The sequence below is a fragment of the Uloborus diversus genome, chromosome 7, assembly GCF_026930045.1.
Source record: "Uloborus diversus isolate 005 chromosome 7, Udiv.v.3.1, whole genome shotgun sequence".
Classification (NCBI taxonomy): Eukaryota; Metazoa; Arthropoda; class Arachnida; order Araneae; family Uloboridae; genus Uloborus; species Uloborus diversus.
In genome coordinates, this window is record NC_072737.1 from 23,106,352 (window position 1) to 23,126,468 (window position 20,117).

A 20,117-nucleotide genomic window follows, 5' to 3' on the forward strand; every position below is an offset into this window, starting at 1 on the left:
AAGTTTATTACCCTGATTTATTTTCACATACCCTAAGCGGAAGAATACTTAGTTACACATTTCCAACTTCTTTGCGTATCAAATTTACTCTGATTAATGTAAAGCTGGTATAAATGGTTAGAAAAATCTACTCTCGCATCAATTGTTATTTTAGTTTGACACATTTTTTTTGGGTTAAATCTTAGACTACATTGAGTTGGAAAAGCCTAGTTAAAATGGAGGGTTTTTTGTAGTTGGAATAAGCTACGGAAATTTCTTCTTAATGCTTTGGAAGGTTTCAATTTCATGATGTTACAAGAGTTTTAATTTCTAAGAATTAAAACAAAAAATGACAAAAATGCGTTTTTTGCGTTCTTCTTCAAGGTAAATGTATCAAAATAAATACAACGTGTAGATAAGCTACAAATAAATAGCATAAAAACATGCCACCTTCACTTGAATCTCCTATTTCTGTTTAGTACATTACCAAAGCAATATTACTGATGAATAGGGTAATTATATAATTACTAGCAAAGAAAGGTGAACCTTTTTCAAACCATTTTCATTTAACACCTATCCAATTTTGGCTCCTTTCATTTTTTTTATTTAATTTGTTAAACAAATCTTCCTGAATGGGTATAAATGACAAAAGCATCTTCCTTTATGATTAATTTAAACTAAAAGTTTAATTTTTTTTCACCAGTAATACCGTCTTACGACGCCAAACTGTCCTGCTAGTTTCTCTTTCGAAGAACACTGGTTTTTGTTCGACTGATGAATAATTGACAGTGCTTTTGGAATCCCAACTGGCTGCAGAGGGAAGATGGTAAAGGTAAAAAGAGTGTCAATAGCCCTTTTTAATTCCACAACAAGTAGGAGAGAAGGGTAATGCCTATCTTTAATACAAAATACCTTAGGGCACCACTGCTGCTCCTCGTCACTTTCTAGGTAACAATAGTTTGGTACATTGGCCATTTATTGCATAAAACGAGACATTCTAAATCCGATATTCCAATTATCGGGCTTGAAGGCATAAAACTCAATGTCTACACTGTTATGAGCAAATGATTAAATGAGCAATAATCAAATAACCAACAAACTAATAGAGATGTCACACAAGCCCCTTCGTCTTTCTACTATTCACTTTGTACTTTATGAGAAAAAAAAAAAAAAGCAAAATAAATTAATAGTACCAATTTTGCCTTGAAAATGTCTTAAAAGCACTCAATATGAAATCTTGCCAAAGGACGCATTTATTAAATCGCATTTTTTAAAGCAACTAAAAGTGCGATTGTTAGAAGCTTCAAAAAAGTATTAAAATCAAAAATATTTTATAAAAGAATTAAAACACTTTGATTCATTTTTACCGCATGTTTTTACAAGAACTCCTTTATTGATATACCTTATTAAGAGGAGCTTTTCAAAAAATGCAAGAAGATTAAAGGCTTAGGAGAAGCTTTCTGAAAAGTCAATATTATATATAAGAAAAGGAACAGCTCGTGTATTTATGGACTAACGCAAAGACACTTCCTTAGTACTAGATTAATTTAAAGTATTATTTGAAACCCAGAGTTTTTTTTTTTGCTTGAAATATTTTGTCGTAATATTAAAGAAATATCTAAAATTAGAAAAAAAAATATCCATATTAACTTTTTGTGAATTTTTCATTTTTTGCTGATTTTTTTGTCTGTTTTTCATTGAAAATCATCATTTCATTTCGTTTTAAAATGTAGTATGTAAATTAACTTATTTAAGAGTTAAATACATTAAGTACACTCTAACCAAATTAAACATTATTTGTATACAGATTTTGTATTTACGTTTTTTTCCCCAAAAAAATTTTTAGCTGCAATTCTGCTTCATAAAACCTATGTGTTTTCAAACAATTGGTGGGAACTTGAAGTCTATGGATGACAGAAATTATTTTCCAAATAGTTGGGCAGCACCAAATTCAGCCAACTACCGGTGCAGTTGGAGCAAAGAACCCAGTAAATCACATTAAAGGCATCTTAGACTATTGTGAAATAGCACCAATATGCAATTTTTCCTCTTTTTTAACAAATTGGTTTAGGAGCTTCGTGGGCTCTGTGCCACAGTCCAACCCTTCCGTCAGTTCTTATTAGCATACCAACTAAGCACTTTATAACGAACTAGTGGTACCCGCACGGCTTCGCCCGTAGTAGAAAATGGTTCGCCTCTATATTTACAAATATTGGATGATGATTATTTCGCCAATTTATTATATTCATCTGTTTGCCTATGTTACGTTCCACGTTATGATAATTTCGTAATTCATCATAACGTCGAACCGTATACCATGTTGTGATAATTTGCTCGGTAAAACTTTCTTAAAATTGGAATAGAAAAAGAACACAATCGAATTTTTCGAAAAATCTCTTCGAGGTGCACACCCCCATGCTACAAACTAACGTTGTGCCAAATGTCGTGAAAATTGGCCGAACGGCCTAGGCGCTATGAGCGTCGCAGAGATCCAAACAGAAATTCAGACTGACTTTCAGCTTTACTATTAGTAGTGATTAAAAGAATTTAGGCAAAGCAATGCGTCTGTTTCTGGTCTTTTCGGTTTCTCAAAACAATCTTGAGTGCAATTAAAATTCGAAACGAAGCGCTCACAGGTCAACATTAAGAAAAACAAAGAGTAGACCTAATGCATCGTGTCTGCTTGTTGAGAACATGAACGAAAAGTTTTTCTCATTAGGGTTTTCAGGTGTTTTTTTTTTTTCTAAATTTATATATTTTATACTTTCTTCGATAGTATAGTCGATCATTTGTCTTTCGAGTTTTAATGTAAATATTGTAACACTTGAAAAAATTACAATTGAGGTATAATCGAAGTATTAACCCGAGTAGCATCAACTCATCGGCCGATCATCCTCCGTTCATCGGAATCCGACCAAACGGATCGGCCGATGATCGGATTCCAATAAGTTTTCATCGGAAATTGCTCCAATATGTATCATCAAAAATAGAAGTATCCGATCATCGAAATCCGATGAATTTTGCTCCCTATACCGATGAGATTTGGAGCAATATACGAGCAGTGCTGTTCCGAGGCGATGAATTTTGGATGAAAATACGATGAGATTTGGAGCAATATACGAGCAGTGCTGTTCCTAGGCGATGAAGTTTGGATGAAAATACGATGAGATTTGGAGCAATATACGAGCAGTGCTGTTCCGAGGCGATGAATTTAGGATGAAAATACGATGAGAAGTAGTAACAACCGCGATATAGGGACAAGCAGGAGGAAAAAAAATGACAGTGGGAAGGGGGGTTCACCAACTTGGATGATCACGTGACCCTTCCGCCATGTTGAAAACTTTCAGGAGGGGTATTTTCGGTTGACGTCATTTGGAACAATTATTTAATATATTTTAATTTTTTTATAACTTGTTTATTTAATTTCTAATTTTGATGAACGTGATTCAAGAGTTCAATCTAAGTCGCTTTAGCCGGGAATTGAACCCTGGACCTCTGGAATACGAGATTCATATGCTAACCACTAGACAAGTAATGCTCTTTCCAAGGAGGAAAGTAATGTGTTAAATGGTAAATCATTTGTGGCGCCATCTATCGGGGGGGGGGGGGGCAGGCCATGACAGATTTCTGAACGGAAAGTGAGAATTTTATTCAGTGAATATACTTGTGGCGCCAGCTAGAGAAGAGTCGGAGTCGATCATTTTGCCCGCAAACCAAGACGAAGAAGTCGGTAATTTTAGGAGTCAAATTAAACGGAGTGGAATTGTTTTGGAGATAGTGAGAAATCATTCAAGAGTGGGGGTCTCATTTTACTCGCAATTCCAGTGAGGTAATTGGGGTTGGAATCGTGGAGTTAAAGTTGAATTGATTTTGCAGCAAATCGGAGTAAACCCTTCCAAAATCCAGGAGTCGGATTCGGAGTCAAAGTCAGTCATTTTTCCTCCGAGCAACTCTGAATGTTGATTCGTATAGCCTTACGTTTGATCAATAGTCGGATTATTTGAATAATAAAACTTATCCTATTTTAACAGTTCGGAGATTTCCAAAAATTTTAGATTGGGAAAATTTTTATCGGAAAATTTAAACGACCTACTTTTTTTAAGATGAAACGTAACTCGACAAATTTTCATCGGAAAATTTTATCGTTACGATCTCTTTTTCCGATGAAATGTAGCTCGGCAAATTTTCATCGGAAAATTTTATCGTTAAGATCTCTTTTTCCCATGAAATTTAGCTCAGCAAATTTTCATCGGAAAATTTGATCGTTATGATCTCTTTTTCCGATAAAATGTAGCTCGGCAAATTTTCATCGGAAAATTTGATCGTTACGATCTTTTTTTCCGATGAAATGCAGCTCGGCAAATTTTCATCGGAAAATTTGATCGTTACGATCTCTTTTTGATCGTAAGGATATAGTTTTCTGATAAAAAACAGCTCATCGAAAACCGTCCTCGGATTCTGATCGCAACGATATCAGCGTGCATTACGCGATGAGTTTCGGAGGAGTCGATGATCGGCCGAGCAAAATCTGATGAACTTGGGAAAAACATTGACTAATGAAATAAAGTTAAAATATATTAACCGTTGTAAATTTTTTGTGCTATCGATACGTAGGTATCTTTAGCGTGAGTATTCCTTAGTTTAATATATAAATTGCAATTACTGTTAAAATATAATTATTTGCAATATTAAATTATGCAACCGATTTTCATTGTCTTGAAACATAAGGTTTTCATTTTCAATGCGAAAATTCAACTTCAATTTCAAATAATTGTTTTTCCTTGAAAAAACAAGTGATTATGTAGATAAACCACTAAATACATGCTAAATACATGCATTAGCGCAAATTCTACGGTAGTATATTGTAAAGTAATGTCGTATATGATAAGTTTTTTTTTTCTTTATTTAATTTACAAACGTGATTAAATCTACAGTAAAGGCAAAGAAAACCCCTTTTGCCCAATACCCAAGAATAACTGACCACACCTGCATTGATTGTCTTTCAAACCTACCCGTTATAAACTTAGTAAACCTTACAGAAACAATGCCGCTTTCACTTGTAGTGATGTCGAGTTTGATGGGATTTGACTGAAATCGACCTAGTCAATAATATTTTTACCGATGAATTCAAATCGGATTTGGGCAAAGATGACAGTTATGCACGCTTATAGATAATCCGTTGTGAACCCCCAAGTAATACCTTGCTTTTCAGCGGCACACCTTACCTACCTGGGGAAGTATCATATAAGAAATATAGTCACCCCCCAATGTTAAGCAACATCACCTTGACATCATAACATACGTTAGTTTCGGGCCATGTGTTCGTACTTATCGTGGGCTTCCAGGAATCTTTTGCTACTGGACAACGCTGAGTACCACACAGCAAGGGTGTCAAGGGACTTCCACATCTACATTGTTACCTTCTCTGTCCTGCGCGATGCCCTGATTTGTCATACACTGATCGCATCAGGGATCAATTGAGACGGGGAATTAGACAGTCTATGAGTTTGATCGAATAAGTGGCGCTCTAATCTGTGGTATGAGCTGACGCATCGAACGAGACTGCTATGCTTCAATACTCGAATGTATCGCCTCATACATTCTCGCTAGGTGTCTCTCAACGGGATACAAAAACCTCCACTAATTTAGGATTTTTTAGCGATAAATGACCATTTTGTAAATCACTTTCCTACATGAATGTAGCTCTCACGTGTGAAAAACTTCGTCTCATCCTGACAACGACTTCTCCTTGGTTCGTTGCTTTTTTTTTGTTAGAAAGTGTACATCTTAAATCACTAATTAGTGTCAAATGCGACTGCAAAAATTATGAAGCTGTCAATCATTTGAGAAATGCGTCTATTCCCTAAAAATTTCTGAAGAGGAATATTGAATGTGTGTTTTATGAAATCATTTAAAGACAATTTAGTGATTTGATTTTTTTTTTTTTTTTTTTTGTTAATTGTGTAAAAAAAAAGGAGGAAATATATCTCAGACCGTATGAGACCAATGAAGAGGCCAAATGGCAGCAAAACGATCGCAATTTAATGTTTGCAAAATTTATTCATTAAATTTATAATGTGCTTCTGTTATGGTTACTGTAACTATCTTAAATGAAATAGTTCAATTCTTCATTTATCTTTCACCGCTTCAAGTTCGTTACTTTTTTATAATACTGTTGATTTGTATTTGAAATTATAAATGACGTGGGTTGTAATGATAAGTACTAAATATTATTATTTTCAGTTAAATCAAAAAAATATATTCTTTTTAGATATAGTTTCGTTACGTTATTCTTTTTATTTGAAATGTTTACGTTGCAGCAATAATTGCATTTGGTTGACTATCAAGCTTTTCCTTTTGCATTGCATCTTATTCTTGCAATTTCATTGAATTCTTCCCGGCATATCGCACATTCCTTCATGAAAAAGGACACTTATGAAATGAGGCGTGGTCACGTGCTGTCTGTTAACAGTTCGACTTATCATTTCTTCAAAATTTTGAGTCGTGTTGGGATGCGATATAATTGATAGTACTTTGCACGTAATTAAGCTATGTTTACCGTACACTAATCCTTTGTCATCATTGTGATAACGAATGCTAATTTAAAGTTTTTTACAACTACTAACGCCATTTGTTAAACCATTGCTTCCAAAAGAATAAAACGCTTCGTGTAAGTAGTTTTAGCAAAAGTTCTTAACGGGGTTCAACTATAGCTTTAAAACTATTTTTACTCTTTTTTTTTTGCCTTAGCTCGTGTGTTCTATTTATTTTAACCACACAATCGTTTAGTTCTTTGATAACCATTTTTAAATCAATGCAACAATAGTTCTCAAAAATAGGAAAAATAAATATTTTACTAAATTACTCTGCTGATACGGGCTTCCTCAAACTGCACTCTCTAAGAAAATAAATTTGAGATTTTAAGACAGGAACAAAACCAAAACTAGTTTTCTTATTTCGACTTACTTTTTCTCTTGTTGTTCGAAGAAATTGTTTTATCTCAGATCTTCTAATGCTGCAGTTGACTTTTAGGAAAGATTTAAAAAAGCATTAGTTCTTCAAACTCAATTTTCTCAAGAAATATCGAATTTACTTAGGCAACTCGAAGCATTCGTAAAACGTTTTTGACAAAATTCTTCTGAATTGTCATTTTATCTCGTAAATCTAAAAGTTTTGATAAAAGTGGAATATGTTTTTTTTTTCTTTTTATTAATGTGCGTTAGTAAGCTAGTGTTGGATTTATGTTCTGGTAAATAGCATACTTTATGCGATCTTTACACGGTTATGAAGTTTTATAGTTTCACAAAAAAATTTTAAAATAGAATTTATGTAGAACAAAAAAAGGCAAGTAAAAACAGTTTAAAAAATATTGTTAATTACATTCTGTAGGTACTTAAACCTATTTAAAAATTTAATTTTAAAAAATAATATAAAAATATATGTGTATAATATTTCTTTAAACAGGTATATTATTTATCTCTAAATTTGAAAGTTTTTACTTTATTATTGCATTTTTTGATTCAATTTATATTTACAACATATGTGCTAAATTCAGTTATACTGCATATAATTTTCTAATAACTGTTATTAAGCACAGATAAGTTTTAAACTTATAACGTAGAACTAGACACATCATTTTTTTTTTTTTTTTTTTTTTTTTTGCATCAAGCAAAGCAGCATTTATGTAAATCTCTAGAAAATTTTCATGACAAAACGTTCAATATTTTACACTTAACCAATATTCACCTTAAATCATTGTACACTATAAGTAAAAATAACCAGGCAGACACATTTATGATGTTACTGCTACTTAAGTGTTCTTGGAGAAATAACTCAAAATTTATGGGGCATGCTGAAATAATGTTTTTTGCCAAACGTAGGGAAATATATGTGACACAACATCAAACATATTTGTTGATACAGTTTAATAATAGACTGTCTACGTTTAGAAAGTATTTCAATCGTCTTCAGTTACTTTTTGTAAAACAGACCTATTGATTCAAGTGAAAAACCAACGTAAATAAAGCCCCAATGTTGAAGAAAATATAGTCTTCAGCTATTTCAAGGCTACAGAGGAACATCAGTTCAAAAAGCTCACCAACACAACCAAAAGCCGCGAGAGAACTGACAACAACCACGTGGACACCGGTATTTATACCAAAGAGGGTCAACCATTAAAAATTCAGGACACAAGACAACAAACAACCAATCAGCAAACGACATATCATCCCAGGGCTCAGAGCAAGGGGAAAAGACAACCAATCAGAAGCCAAGAGACAAAAAGAGTGAGAGACTACGAACATACCGAAAAGGCAATTATGGAAATTGCTTCCAAACATCATGAAAAAATGGAGTGCTGGAAAAATCATTGACAAGAGAATGAGAATTTTTCCAAATATAACTTCCCAGAAATCGAGGTCATAAACCGAAGAACATTTACAAATAATCTTTGCAGATGAAAAATCAAAACAGTGCCCAGAAGTCTAACAGTGCTGAACGATGGAAGACCGAGTAGGTTTTTTATGTTTAACATAATTTTCATGCTCTTTCAGACGGTGCTTGAGAGCACGTTTAGTGTGTCTAACGTAATCAAAACATATTATTTCAGTAAGATAGTAATTTTGTCTTGTTATTGATCCAATTGTATTTATCAGTTTGCAATGAAAGTTTATCGACAGAAAAGTAGGCCCAAAGCTTTAACCGAACGGATTGTTCTTTGGCAAGATGTATATTGCTTTAAAGGTCTGAAATAAAATATACAATATGACATTTTGATATTGTTGCGGACCAGATAATATGCTTAATAAGATTTTGCATAAAATTTGATAATAATGTCAAGCCATTTCTCTCAATTTTATAACAGAATATTTGATGTTTTACCAATGGAAGAAAAGTAGTATCGTATAGTAAAGTAGTATCACACCAGTCATAATTAAAAACAGTCTGTACGTGTCACCAAAGATTATTCATAAAATATCGCATTTTTTCCCTTTATTTTCCCTTTCAAGGTAAATGAAACTTGATCTTAGACTATTAGTTTCTGCAAAATTATAATCAGTTGTGTTTACATTTAATTATATTTTTCAAAAATAAAGCAATGTTTTAAAATCAGAGAATATTAAATAAGCAATAACGCATAAGATTAAAACCTAATTATATTTTAGCTTTAGAAAATAATTTACAGTTACAGCAACAGATTCGAAAAAAGAACAATACTAAACCCGTATAACGAAAAATGAATTAGGAAACTTTTACTACATATTTTTTTTTCTGTTCAGCAGAATGGAGAGTTGAAAGAGTTAGAATGATAAAGACTCGTTGATTAAAATTCAAGCGCTGGTGGGGTGCATGTTTAGTTAAATTATAGTTGCATAACATAAAACTGCATGCAAGTTTTTTTTTCATGATTTCTGATTGGGGTGGTCCAAAAAAAGGCCGTTTTTAAAAAAAAACTCTAATTTTTACCAGTCTTACACTCCCATTCGGTTCCACTTATGTAAAAAATAATTATTGTGAAATTTCAGCCCTTAATTTTAAATTTTAGAGGTAGCTCAACATGATACAAGTTCGGTTAGTATTTAATTTTAGGCAATAAATTAAAAAAAGGCTGAAAAAAGCAGTACCGCTGTATTTTATTTAAATCTTGAGCATCTTGTGCATTGAAAATTATAATACAACAATTATATTTAAATGATTATGAATGTGGTTGTGCTAGTTTCTACGAAACTATTTTTAGTTGTTGGAAAAAGCGCAGCAATGTTTTTCGACAACCTGAAACAAGAATTGAAATTGATCTTAATTGGTTATTATTATTCCTTCATTAAACTCTTTTATAATATACAGTAAATCCTTCAGGCAAGATTATTAATAACTAGCTTCCTCCAATAAATTTCAGTGCTTTGTGATAATTTTCCCAAAACTCGCAGATTTGTTTGATCTCTCCGGTTTTGCATGATAAAATGTATCATGAGGGACTCAGTTTTTTAGTTAATGAAGCTGAGCTTAAGTTAGGAAATCCTTTGCAGTTTTTTTTTCCATTCATTTCTTTAACAACGTTATCAATTGTCTTATATTCGAGTGTGCCTCTTGATTGTCAAAAAGAGCCATGACATTTTATTTACTTCTTCATCAATATTTTTCTATTGCAATTATGAAATTTATATGTCATTAAATTAAAATTATTACATAGTACACTCTGGAGTAGAGAGATTGTCACCCAAGGATTTAAATAGACGCATTCCACGAACATACCAAATCTTTTGAAATCCAATATTTTCTACTGAAGTGATGGTGAAATATTGGTTAAACACTTAAGCTGCTCTAGGTACATCAATTATGATTCTAAGAAAAGGGGTTTTATGCTGAACTATTAAAATCAGATCAAGAAATTTTCGATAAACATCTTTTGAGAAATACAGCGATTTTTTAACAGGTTGTATTCTATAGTTCTTTACATCAGCCACTTTCCCTTATTATTATGTCTTGTAATGCATTTATCCTTATTAATGAACTCTTAGCAGGCCCAGATTATGTTGCAGATAAGTACGTTGGGTGTAAAAGTATAGAAACTGTACTTTTTTTAAAATGGCACTAATTATCAATTCTATAATGACGTGTTGACATTCCAGAATTAAGTATTTCTTAATTATTTTACACCAGCACAAGTTGCTATTGCTTTTGCCAGAATTGATGCTTCTTTGGTCAATGTGCAACACTTTGTCAACTTACGGAAAATTGGGCAGAATTGCATTAACTGCAACATCTTACAAAAAACATTTGTGTGTTTGCAGAATATATCTTATGGCTCATGTAATGTTGAAACTGTGTACATAAAAATAGCAATTTTACAATGTTATTAATTTCTGTTAATGGAAAAAGGACACATATTTGTGATTATTTTAGTTCTTTGGCAAGACAAGTTATTCGGCAATGATGCAAACTTCATCTGCTTTGAGCTACCTCTAAATATTATTCAAATGTTATAAAATTTTGTCCCACTTTTTTTCTAATGTATTGGAACCAAATGGGAGGATAAGACTCAAAACATTTTCCCCTTCGAAATTTTGTACCACCCTATTCTAGACATAAAAGAAAAAAAATTCATTTTGATATTAAACTCCCAAGCAAGGGGCTACAAGCAAGCTTGTAGTTATAGCTCATACTCGTACAGCTATATAAAGAGTCACACTTAAATATTTAGCTACGTAAACAGTCACGCATAACTTACTCAATGTACTGCTAGAGGCTATCTATTACAAAACAAGTAGTTTATAGGCAATAAAATCTCCTAAAGTGATTTTCCTTACACTGAATATTTTTTAATTGTGATTAATTTATTTTAAACCATCATATATCAATTAAAAATAGATTATTTTATTGCTCTTTTAAATAACATTGGCACTCAGGCTAAATAATTTTATCCCATTGTTGCACCAAAACTCGTAATTACTCAAAAAGCAAAATGTATCCTTTGTAAAATTAGTAAAATAGCAAAGAATAGCGTTTAATTGCAGAAAATTGCAAAAAAAAAAAAAAAAAAGACCATTTTTCTTATGCCTGTCATCCACAAGCTTACATTTTTTGCATTGAAAAATGCATTCCTTGTAACGACGAGGCACTTGTTTGCAGTAATGTGCAAATAAGTGTGTTGTTCCTATTTTATTTTTCAAGCACAAGGGTATTTTCTAAGCTCTTAGCATTCATTTATCAATGTAAGAAAATATTGTGATACAGGGTTTAACAAAATACCTTTTGTGAAGGAAAAGTTTGAATATTTACATTAAACAATACTAATAATGATCCATTGAACCTTTGTATGATTTACTTGAATTGCCCAACTTAGTTCATTTAAAATTAACATTTTTAAAAGGTAATGAGCAATGTTTTTCTTTGCTTCATAACTCATACATACGTTCTTTAAATATATTTTAAGCAACAAACTTTTCTTTTATCACCATCTTGAATTTTCATTTTACATGACATATATGAGCTGTCACGTGCGCGACAAACTTTATTACCCTTTTGAATCTTTGTTTTTCCATGAAATATATAAGCTGTCACGTGCGTGAAAAAAATTATTACCCTTTTGAATCTTTGTTTTTCATGAAATATATATATGCTGTCACGTGCGTGACAAACTTTAAAACCTTCGCGAATTAATGTTTTTCATGATATATGTCAGGTGTCACTTGCGAGAAAAACTATCCGTTTCTCTACTTATTCGCCGAAAAAATAAAATACATTTTTGTGCATCTAAACGGGGTTTCGGATGATTGGATGAATTACTTTTTAATACATTGCAAAAGGATAAAAATCTCATTTTAAATTAAAAAAAAAGACTCTGTTTCAATTAGGTATTTACTATTATTATTATTATAAAAGAGACTGATGCTAATAGTTTTTTAGTGAAATGTTCTTTTTATAACTATTTTTTTAAACTAGTACAAATCATTGAGGAGGAAATAAAACAATATTTTTTACAAAAAATAGCCTTTACAATATCCACTGTTTACCATTTTTACTCATACGTGACAGTCTGTAACAGCTATGCATAGATCTACTGCATTTTGCGCGTTATTTCTTCAAGAAAACAATATTCCAAACGACGGAACATTGTTCTGCACTCTGTGACGTTGAGCCTAATGGATTTTGAATTACATTTTCGAAAAACAAAAGCAGTTGTGAAAGCAACAGCACTGAAAATCACGAAGGGTGCGTAAAAAGTATTTTTTGTGTAATAATTTCACATGGTGCAATACCATTCAAACAATAATGGACATAAATTGTATATTTGCTTTAAACTTGAATAATATGCTCGTATTATTGAGAGCATAAGAGTGTTTGCTTAGAGTGCTTGTGAGAATATAAAACTATGAAGTAAACGAAGTAAACTATCATTAAAATGGCATTTTGACATTTTAAGCTAAATACATTAAAATAAACACAATGGGGTCGCTTCCAAAAATTTAAAAGTATTTTTTTTTCTGAAAGTACATGCTTAAAAACATAAGATCTGACCATTTGTTTAAATAATTTGCGTAAGTTTAATATTAAAAAAAAATTACTTAAATTGGTGCGCTTTCATTGTTTATATTTCTGCCGATGAAATCACAAATGATGAAATGCCATTCAGTTTGGCCATTCATGGAGCAAAATATTTAATTCGCATCTTTACTCACGTGTATTGGCAACGATATGGCTGATAGCAACCGTAGAGCGTAATATTTAATTCGCTTCTTGATTATCATGTCGTGGAAACGCGGTAGAAAAATGCGCCAAACTACGTCATTTGTGACCTCATAAAGACCACGCCTTGTTTGAAAAATCGGACATTTAAAAAAACTAATTTGAAAATAACTGCTGGTAAAATGAAAGTATTTTCTGGGTCCATGGTTCTTTTTCTTCCTTTTTTATTCTATCAATTTTAGTGTCTAAAAGTAGTACTTTTGACTGAAGGAAACAACCCCATTTTACTGGAAAAATTAACGACAACGATACTGAACAAAATCTTATTTGGAGGTATTCATTTAAAGGACTTTTCCGTAATTATTAATTGTTTGCATTGCAGTAAAAACAGCAAAATAAAACATGACTGAAAGGAATACACAACAATTTTTCATTAATAATAACTAATATATTGCTCTAAACACAAGTAAAAATTAAACTGCCAGGTTGTAAGCAGAAAAACTGGTGTAAAAGCTACCCATGTGCATGAAGTATGTTTTTGCGTATGTCAAGTTATTTTTGTTTGAAAACTTTTACAATTCTGTTGGGTCGTCACATAAAAAATATAGCTGTTACTAGTGTTTTCCTTTCTTTTATGTGATAAGTATTTGTTTGGAAATATTAACTAAAAAACGAATATTTTTATCTTAAGAAAATGTTATTTCATATAGCAATATGTTACTTAGTCTACACAAAACTATTCTAATGTTCTACCCCTTAGTCAGGATACCGTGGGATTAAATGTAGTTTTCCGAAATAAGTCAAATTCTAGGTCAAAAATATAGCAATCATTTCGATTTGTTATCTCTGAATAGAGACATGCCTCTATTATCTTTAAAAAAAAAAATATATTATAAGAACATGATAAGAGTTTGCAATTTCATAACGTAAAATCCATAATGTGTCACATTTTCCCTCAGTGTAACCTACTAAACAAACAAAATTGCAATTGTAAAATAAAAACACATGGCAGTTCTTAAAAATGCAAAGAGTTATTATTCAAGTAAAACGTATAAAACATTTAAAACACTAAAGATCGATTTTATTCCCTACACTCTTGGCGACAGAGTGGCGTACAGAAATGCTATAACCTCTTATGCCCAAGTTCAAGCATTTAAATCTCTGACAGTATACTTAAAATTGTCAGCATCCATTTCAATGTGATTGTGCGGCACATAGCAGATTATCTGAGTATACAATTGGCATGTATGGTGTAGCTAATTTAACTTCCTGTGCAATTTCTTATTGTAAGATCTAAGTTGCCATTTACTGGTGGGAAACCTGGCTTGGATATTGTAAGCTGAAAATGGCATCCGTTGATGGTTGCAAAGCATTCATTTAAATGAAAAGCAGCAAAAATAAATAGGCCTTGTGCTCATCTAAACGAAATAACAAAAATAACCATTGTTTCTTGTATTTTAGACTCCAAGCCTTATCAGAAAAACAGGCAACATTTGTCCACTTTCTTTGTCTTTCAAACAAGGGTTGCAATAGTATTTCTTCAATTTACGGCATGACCGGATGTTAGTCAACTGTTTTTAATTACCGCTTTATATATGAATTCATTTAACTCCGCTAAGACTTCCGGAAACGTCATTCTCGCTTTGCCCTCAGACTTGAAGACATGTTAGTAGTACACATAAAAAATATTTTTCCTATGATTCTCCAAAAAGGTCTCAAGCGAGATAGAACTCTAATATCTAAGGTCTACTTTCTTCTCTTTTTTGCCAGAAGTTTGAAGTTTTATTTTTATATGTACCAATGTGAAATGAGTTCATCATTTGCGAGGATGAACTTAATATCTGGTTCTGTTTTGGTTACTATTGAGGGCTTAAATTGCAAAATTTTTGTTTCTATGATTGACTTGGAACCTACAGAGATATAATGCATGAATTCTAGGTTGGTAACATGCACCGCTTTTGAAAATATTCTATTATAGCTTCGAAAGTTAACACTGCTAAAATCATTTACCTTAAATGTGGCATTTTAAAAACATCACAAAGACAAAGTAAGGAATGCATCTGTAAATAAAAACAGCGATCTCCAGCTGTTAGTTACCTTAAGAGTTGTAAACTTTTGACAAGTGCAATCAACTCAAATTTCCTCAAAAAAAAGTCATTTTATTAATTACTATAAAAACATATGTATGTAAAGCACATACAGCTATTGTCTCTTCGCATCTAAAAGCGACAAGTCAAAACATATGTAGAAATGCTTGATTCCTCTTGTGTGCAATTTCTAAATTCAGTAATTTTGAATAAATCTGCACGTTTTCGCTTCTAATTTTTAAGTCATTCAAACTAAAAAAGAATGTTGTTATAATATTTTTAAATAGAAATATTTATGGAAGTGGTTGTCGTAATACTTTCCATATCTCAATAAGTTTTCAGATTGGTAATGCAAATTATTTTCTTAAAACGTGCAAGAAAGTTTTAAAAATTCAACATAAAATGCAACGCATTTGAATTTATAACTCTTGAAAATATTGCCAAAAAAAAAAGGGAAATTTGAATGAACACTATTTTTTTTTTCACAATCACGAGTATGTGTGTAGGCGTGTATATGTACATGTATTGTCATATGTGTGTGCGTTTGTAGATGTATTTGTGTGCGTGTGTGTGTAGGGCATAGACGTCCCTGCCCGGCCGGGGAGGTCGGTGGACCGTAGAGTGCACAGCGTAAAGTTTTATGTTTAAGTTTAACCCTGAATGAACGCATCGATTTGTAAGTATGGTGACGAAAACGTGTGTTCTTAATAAATATTAAAACAACGAGCTAAACTTATTCTCGGTTTCATGGTTATCTAAAAAACTAGAACATCAACTTTGGTCAAGTAAGGGGATGTAAACAATTTGTGATTGCTCAAAAAAAAAAAAAAGTAAATCACATAACACATTACACGTGACTAACAACAGAAGACTTAGCATACAGCATCATGAGGCATTTTAAACAAGTAAATCTTCGCACGCAATACTTTAAAAATGCATTTTATGTATACCTTTTTAAGCTTTTCTTTAAGAAATATTTCTAAAAGACGCACTATTGAAAAGCAAATTGTAATAGGCAAAGAGGAGAGAACGATAGTCTAAAATTCTATGATGAGTTCCAGACATACTACTTTCACGCATTTTGTTACCTCAGCTTTTCCTTTTCTCGAGTATGTTTTTTTTTCCAAATGAAAGTGGCGAAAAGAGTTAAAATAGTGAGGGCACATTCACTTTGATCCTTTCAGGCCTCTGCCGTAACTGGTGACGTAACGTCCCAGAATAGAACTCTTTCTGTTTTCCCGCTCACTTGTTCTGAAGAACCATTCTTTCTTCTCGAAGTCTCCAAGTTCTGGGAGAACACTTGATTCTTTCAATCTTGATCGGAAAGAAAGTAGGAGAAGCCGTCCTGTGTAGAATGGGCCTGTTTCAGATTATTTGAGCAATGGATTTTGAACGACAACGATCTTCGAGACAAATGCGTTCGATGTTTGGTAATCCTGGAGTTTTACTGTTTTCTCATCCAACCGTGAAAGTCGTGGTATTTCTTTTATTTCGATGCATCAGAAATTGTTTAAATGGGCGGATGAGCAGTGAACAGCAATTCATTTCTGAATATTTTGTAGTGGAATACAATCAATATGCTTAATATTCAATAGTTATTTTATGTATTTAGTTTCTTTTTACTTCCTTTTACAAAAAAAGAACTATTGTATTCGCGAAAAAAAATTTCACTCAAAAATCGACCTTAATTTCCATTTTGCTCACCCCCGAATGAATGTTGAGGTTTTTTTTTTTCCGGCTCGACAACGCGTGGATAAGTGCCTAAGAACGTATAGACACGCGAAATATTCGTTTTGACGATTCTCGAGTAAATTGCAACGAGTTTTCTCGTAACGTCTGTATGTGCGTATGTATGTCGCATGACTCAAGAACGGTCTCAAGAACGGTATGTCCCAGAAAGTTGAAATTTGGTACGTAGACTCCTAGTGGAGTCTAGTTGTGCACCTCCCCTTTTGGTTGCATTCGGGTGTTTCCAACGGTGTCGTTTGTCCCTTTTTTTGGGGGGGGAGGATCATTGTTAATTTCAATGTAAACTCAAGGGGTGCTATAATTTGGCGGACACTTGGCAATATATCGCCATTCTTTTGGTCACCAAGTTTTGTCGCAAACTCGGCGCATGCGCCGCTATCATTCTCATGCCAATGAATGTAGTCAACTTGTTAATTGATGCAACTCATCGAGACAACGTCAAGCGTCCGCTCTACACATTGGTTGACTAGTTGAGTCAACTCGATTCAGTCTGAACAGCGTTGTGGAACAACTGCTTGAACAAATTTACTTTTTTTTAAGAACAGTTGACTTAAGAAAGTTGCCTTGTGTGAGCAAAGAAAATCGTAGACCAACTAGTTGACAGACAATATTTCCAAAAAGTTGATTCAACTATTCGAATTGCGTAGGAGGCATTTCTATGAGTTGTTTAATGAACAGTTTTACAATGCAGAACTTTCCTGTATCATTTATAAAGACAATCGATTAATAAAGATTTTTTGCCAAAATGACTGATTTTTTATACATTATGACATAGATTAATGTTCCTTGCATTGTCATGCATTACATAAAATAACATCACAAAATACAAGAACCACTGAATAAGACAAAAAGACATGTACACACAAACACACACATTTTTTTATCATAATATCAGCTTTGAAAATTACACCTCGACAAACTGAAAAAGCAATTCAGGTGCTTTGAGATTTACAATAAAGTATGAACATAAATTTTCAAATTCATGCAATCAGAAGCAACAACGAAATTCATATCTTTTTCGAATTTCAAAAACCTATAAAAAAAAAAAGAAACTTTATCATTTTATATTAGGAAAAGAATCATTTTATTCCCTTCTCATATTTCCAGTCATTTGAGATCTGATTTGTCACTACACTTTTATATTAGGAACATACCCCGTACCATATTTGAAAAAATATATATGTATGTATAAATAATGGTTTTAATGTCAAAGTGGGCCGTTTTCGACATTACTCACTGCGATTCTGTATTTCCGGATCACTTATTTTGCATAAAGAGAAAGGTTCTGGATTTCTGTCATTTATTTTTCAGCGCCATTTGGATATTTACTTTGGACTTTTGATAAACGTTTATTGATTTACTTTTACGCTTTGGAAAAAAAAAACATTTTCCTAACAGGAAATAAATCGTGAATAAATTCAATTGAATATTCAGTCAAATATTATTTTTCATCTCGAAAAAAGTTCATAAAATATTCTTACACTGTAAAGACAATCGATGATAGAGAAAACATTGTTTCGTAAAATATCTAGCCATTATCTAATGAAGCCGTAACAAAGCAAAAAACACATAAATAAATATTTGATAAAAAATTATTTTTTACTGTTTAAATATATTTGTGGTAAAATTTGTCGGTTTTGCATTTCCAGTTTTTCAAGTTCTCGTATACCTTGTTCAATTTTTTTTTTCAGTTTGTTGCTATTTCGATATGCTGTTATTTTGCACTTACTTCGTGCACGCCTGGAGATGGAACACATGCATAACACCAAATATTTAAAATACATTTAATACTTCAGCCGCAATTATTCGCTGGTTGAGTGTAGAATATATTATTTTCACATTCCCCATATATGTATATATATATATATTCACTTCAGCTAACAAATTACATTTTAAATACAATAATGTGCTGCATAATGCGTTATTAAGTAGTTTCGGAATAAATTTCTTTTATCTATTTATTTCTAATCAAAATTTCTTAGACGATAGCTGTTACTAAATTTTCGTTCACAAAATTTAGCTCAACAGTTACGCCTTGTGCAACTGTAACATACAAAAAGTCAATCAATTCTCTTGCATACTCCTGATTTCACAAATATATTTGTTGTCTTACTAGTCAAATAAGAGGTATTTTCAATTTTCAACTTACTGCAGAAACGTATATTACAATGAAAAATGGCTGAGTCTCACGCAAAACAAGGAATTAATTTTGAAGTTTTCTGTTAAAGTTTTGTTTCGTCCCAACGATATAAATGTTTAGTAAGCGATTTGGTGAATCGTTTTTCTTCTCTCAGTCATGCCGGAAGGTACTAAAGTATCAGAAAGGGAAACTGGAGGATGATTTGTTTGAATTTTTTAAGACATCACATCAAATGGCAACAAATCTGTATGGATAGAGATATTTACAGCTGTTTCAAAAAAATCCAATGAATACGAAGAGAGTGACACAAAAGTAGAGGCCATCTTCTATTTCTGCGCGTATGAAGAAACAAAATTAATAAAGCAATCATGCTCCAAGAACAAAAAAAAAATGTAGAAACATCGTTGGAAATTAGATGAATTATCAAGTTGCGATGCATTTCTCGAACTGGTTTACACGTTTTACAAGAGAAAAAATAAGCATTCTTTACAGAAAACTAATGCCACCGCCGTACTAAAGCTCATAAGAGGCAGAGGTTAGATTGTACCACAATGTATTGTTACAGGTATAAACTGCCATTATGTAATCCTTTCAGATGATGCAAAGTTGAACTTGGATGAACCATTTGAGGCAGCTTTTCAAGTTTTGAATAAAATGTGTTTAAAGGTAATGTCCTAGGTAGACTTAAATTGATTTTTTTTTAAATCAAACTGTACAGCATCGTCCACTAAGGCTACTATAACTATTTCTTGCCCCAAGACAGAGGTTATCTCCAAATTTTTAATTTTACCACTTACATCCCATTGCTTCTCACTGCATTATATGGGTTTTGTTATTTCCGGTATGATTTCTGTAAAGAAATAAATCTCAAAGCGTATTTGGAGGTAGCTTAGAAATGGAGTGAGAGGAATACCCCCACACTGTCCAATGTAGAATGAATTTTGAGATTTGTTAATGTACGAGCGATATTTTTTAAG